The sequence below is a fragment of the Trichechus manatus genome, unplaced genomic scaffold (genome assembly GCF_000243295.1).
Source record: "Trichechus manatus latirostris isolate Lorelei unplaced genomic scaffold, TriManLat1.0 scaffold00167, whole genome shotgun sequence".
In the NCBI taxonomy this organism is placed as follows: domain Eukaryota; kingdom Metazoa; phylum Chordata; class Mammalia; order Sirenia; family Trichechidae; genus Trichechus; species Trichechus manatus.
In genome coordinates, this window is record NW_004444103.1 from 252,620 (window position 1) to 257,994 (window position 5,375).

The window sequence follows — 5,375 nt, forward strand, 5'->3', positions numbered from 1 at the left end:
AGTGAGCTTAAAGACATAGCAATAAAAACTATTCAAACAAAACATAAAGAAAAAAAGGACAGAAAAAAGTGAACATCAGTGAGATGTGGGACAACTTTAGTGACTTAACTGGACTCAATGAAAAGAAAGAGAAAAGGGACAGAAAAAATATTTCAAGAAATAATGACTAAAAATTCTCCAAATTTGATGAAAACTCTGAATTTATAAATCCAAGATGGTCAGTGAGTCCCAAGCATAAGACTCATGAAGAAAACCTATTCTAAGCACATAATAAATAAAATGTGTTTTTTGTTTTTTTGTCTCCTCCCATTTATAATACTGTAAAACCTGCAAAAGCTGGAACCTGTGTAGGATGGAAACCTCTCAGAGAAGGAAAACTTAAATACTTTCCACTAATAGAGAGTGATAGAAAAGTGGTAAGACTACACCCTGTAAAAGGCAGAAAACTTGCAAGATCTGGAAAAACTAGGCAGTTTAGTTCTGGTTCTTGTAGGTTTCAGTACAAACCCTACTCAGCGTGTACATGATTGTCTTATTCATTACTATGTCTCCAGTTCCAAAAACTGTTGTTAGTGCATAGATATGCTTAATAAATGCTGGATATATGAATGAATTTGTGAAGACCAGTATTTCTAGAAGTTTTCTGCAAAGAGAAGCTAGGAAGTGAAAGGGTAGATGGATGAAATATTTTTAATATTTCAGTTTCTTGTGCATTTTACATCCAAGAAACATGAGTCCATTGAAAGAACGAGGTCCAAGGTAGATGAAGTGGATTACAGGGTAAAGAGAGGACAAAGTCTCTTAAAAGCCAAGTTTGAGAGCCTAGGTATATGGATAATATTTGACTGGAGGAAAGGAAGTAAGTTCCTTCTGATGTTGTAAATAATTTAGGATGCATAAATAAACATACATGTTTATTGAGGAGAGAAGGAAGAGGCTTAATATAGTTCCTGACTTACAGTTTCTACTGTCCATTTGTCGGAGGACAGAGATGATGTGGCAAAGAACTCCTGGGAAGTGGGAGGTGTTTAAGTGCTTAGAATAGTCTCTTTAGGAAGTGGTAGAAAAGCCAAGTGTTGTTGTTAGGTGCCCTGGAGTTGGTTTGTTTAACAGAAAAAAACGTTGCCCAATCCTGTGCCATCCTCACAATTGTTGCTGTCTTTGAGCCCATTGTTGCAGCCACTGTGTCAATCTGTCTTATTGAGGGTCTTCCTCTTTTTCACTGACCCTCTGCTTTACCAAGTATGATGTCCTTCTCTAGGGATTGGTCCCTCCTGATAATATGTCCAAAGTATGTGAGACGAAGTCTCGCTGTCCTTGCTTCTAAGGAGAATTCTGGCTGTTCTTCTTCCAAGATAGATTAGTTCTGACAGCCCATGGTATATTCAGTATTCTTCACTAACACCAAGTAGAGATGAGAAATTCAGTCTTTTGCTAAGTCTCTACTAAGAATAGGAATGGAAAAGTTGATGGGGGTTGTCTTGGTTATCCAGTGCTGCTATAACAGAAATACCACAAGTGGATGACTTTAACAAAGAGAAATTGATTCTCTCACAGTTGAGTAGGCTAGAAGTCCAAATTCAGGGTGCCAGCTCCAAGGGAAGGCTCTCTCTTTCTGTCGGCTCTGGGGGTCTTGTCATCAATATTCGCCTGGTCTAGGAGCCTCTCAGGCCAGGGACCTCAGGCCCAAAGGATGTGCTGTGCTCCCAGTGATGCTTTCTTAGTAGTATGAGGTCCCCCTGTCTCTCTGCTAGCTTCTCTCTTTTATATCTCAGAAGAGATTGGCTCAAGACAAAATCCAACCTTATAGATAGAGTTCTGACTCATTAACATAACTGCCACTAATCCCATCTCATCAACCTCATAGAGATAGGATTTACAACACATAGGAAAATCACATCGGATGACAAAATGGTGGACGGTCACACAATACTGGGAATCATGGCCTAGCCAAATTATTATACATATTTTGGGGGACACAATTAAATCCATGACAGGTTGATTTTCTTGTGGATGAGGATTTTAAGAATAATTGAGACACGTGGATCATGAGATGACTGTTAATATGTTGCCTATTACTCAATTAAATTCCAAGATACAACAGACATAATTCTGGCTGTCTAAACAGATCTTGACCTCCCTCTCTGAACCAGTAGTAAACTCCTGTAGTCATATTTATAGAATGTAACATGGACCTTTCTGGTCTCAGTGCATTGTTCAGAAAAAGATACCTGGTCCAGAGAGAGAGTCTAGAATAATCTCCCCATGTCTAGATCAGTTGATTAGCAACTTTAATTGCATCTCAACCTTAAATTCTCTTTTGCCTTGTAAGGTAGCATATTCACAGTTCCATGAATTAGAATATGGACATCTTTGGGGGCCTATTTTTCTACTACACCATCATAATGTGACTACTAGCTGAAATCACCCTGCCACTTATGATCTTGTAAGACTGAAAAAAAATTATGTTCTTTCCATAACATGTATTCATTCTAATATACTTTCCAAGATTGCTGCAAATTCTTGTAGGACTTACATTTTTGTGGTTATCACTAACTTCAAGTGATATTTCTGCTAAAACACATATCAGTCCCTCTCTTGCTGTGTCTATTCTGTACCATGTCAGATCAAATGGGAAATGATTTCTGGGGGAGGGAGCTTGGAGAACATGGGGAAAGGGTGGGATATTGGTACAGGATACCTTACCGAAGATTTGGTAAAATTGGGGAAAAGGTGTGATAATGGGGGACATCACAAAGTTAATACCAAATACTTTAAAATTGAATACCCCTATTCTTAAAAGTTCTTTGTCTACCTCGTCCACAGGGCTTTTTTCCAGTGGTAACATCATTCTGCAAGTTTTCCTGGCTTCTGGAAATCTACTTGGGCTTTTTCCTTCTTCCTTTTTCAGTAGCAATTAAAAAAAAGAAAGAAAGAAATGAAGAAAAAAGAAGGCAAGCCTTCCATCTCTCTCTCTCTTTTTTATTTTTTTCTGCTTCTCCTTGTGGGTTATATTCTGAGGCTTATTGTTTTATACCAGATTAGAAAATATTGGTAAAGTGATTCTTTCTTAGGTGTTAGGGTCAAGTTTTAAAAATACGTTATAGGGCCTTCTATCCCACTTGGATAAGTAATAGATATTTGCAGTCCTGAGGGTCTCTGATTCTGAGTTAATGTGCTCCTACTCTAATAACCCTCGTAAACTGAACGGTTGTAGATCAAGTTCATTATAATAATTGTAGTAGATCTTCTGCTGGAAATATTCAAGACAAAGGATAATTTCACCTTTATTCCTGTGCTGAATGCTAGACACTATATTTAGCATCATGTATAACTGATTTATTGTACTTTTTGTGTTCTTTAGTAATGGAACAAAAATTGCATCTTTATAAAGTACTTCATACTAAAAAATAAAAAGATAAATGTTTTCTTTTTAAAAATGGCATTAAATACTTCATATATAGGTGATATTTTGAAGAAATGATACCTTTGTAAAGATTTCCTGTAATGAAGTATTTATATTGTTTGAATAATACAACTTCTACATCAGGAAATAAGTAAAAATTAAGTAGAAAGAAATTCAATGCAATTTCTATTCAAAGTGCTTTGGTACATTCATATGCAAAATGAGGTAGCCAAAATTAAAACTCATCATTGTATTGCATTCTAACCACAAATAAGAAGGTGCATGTTTTGTGAGCTTCAGTCGTTAATTGGGAGAAGTATAAATGGTCATTGCCTTAGCAAATCATCTAATCTGTTTCATTAACTCACCAATAATACTCATTTCTATTTTTAAGAAACTATCTTTAAGATCAGAGGCCTGGTGGTGCAGTGGTTAAACACTTGGCTGCTAACCAAAAGGTCGGTGGTTTGAACTCACCAGCTGCTCAGTGGAAGAAAGATGTGGCAGTCTGCTTCCATAAAGATTGCAGCCTAGGAAACCCTATGGGGCAGTTCTACTCTGTCCTAAAATATTGGTATAAGTCAGAATTGACTCAAAGGCACTAGGGGTCTTTTTGGTTTTTGTTTTTAAATCTTTAAGTTCCACCACTGGTCTGTCAGTTTGTTGTATCGCAGTGGCTATCTGTCAATTTGGCATGTTGCTGTGATGCTGGAAGCTATGCCACCAGTATTTCAAATACCAGTAGGGTCACCCATAGTAGACAGGTTTCAGCGGAGCTTCCAGACTAAGACAGACTAGGAAGAAAGGCCTGGTGATCTACTTTAAAAAAATTAGCCAGTGAAAATCTTACAGATCACAACAGAACATTATCCAGCTTACTTGCTTTGGGCGAGCCATCAGGAAGGATCAATTGCTGGAAGAGCACATTGTGTTTGGTGAAATGAAGGGTTGGCAAGGGCAGGGGATACCTTTGGTGAGATGGATTGGAACAGTAGCCACAAGGATGGACTTGAACATGCCAGCAATCATGGGGATGACTCAGGACGAGACAACATTTCGTACTGTTGTACATGAGGTTGCCATGAGTCCGAGTCTCTGTCTATCCGTCTATCTATCATCTATCTTTTAAGATATTTCTGTTGTGTGATATTTACAGTAATTCTTTCATGTATTGAATCTTTCTGAGAATTATGGGTGTATCACTATCAATAAGGGAGTCATATAGTATTAAGGTTTAAGCACAACCAGTATTCCAGGAACCTCTTGAAAATCAGAATCAGCCTCCTCAGTGGTCGCACACAGATCAACACAACTTAAACCAGGACTAGACCTGCGTGAGAAATCGGAAGTTTGTCTTTGCTATCCAGTTTCCCTTCTTCTTAGGACCTCCTTCCCTGTCTGTCACCTGGTGTCCCAGAGCCTGTGCCCCAGGAAGTGTCCCATATTGCAGAAGTACCACATTCCTTTACTAGAGGTTCTTGAGCCACACCCCCAGGACCACCCCTAAATTAAATTTCTACTCTTTCAATGCGCAGACTTATCTAGACTATAATTCCTGGGTATAATAAGTGAAAGCAACTTAGTCAATTATGGAGCTAACAGTTTATAGGCAGATCCTGAAATCTTCTTAATCAGTAATTGTGATGGTTAAGATTGTGTGTCAGCTTGGCTGGGCCATGATTTTCAGTGTTTATATGTGATCACTCCCATGATTGAAAAAGATGTGAGTAGCCAGTCAGTTGAAAGCGCGTTTCCTTGGGGGTGTGGCCTGCATCCGAATATAAGCAGATGTTCTGGCTTTTTGCTCTCTTTTGATCCTGCGGCTGCCTCCTGTTTGTCTGACCTCTGGTTCTTGGGACTTAAGCTGTTAGCTTATCTGCCAATCTTCAGATTCATCCATCTTCACAGCCTGTGAGTAGAGCCCTGCTCTCTGACCTGCTGATCTTGGGTTCGCCAGCTCTTGCAGCTA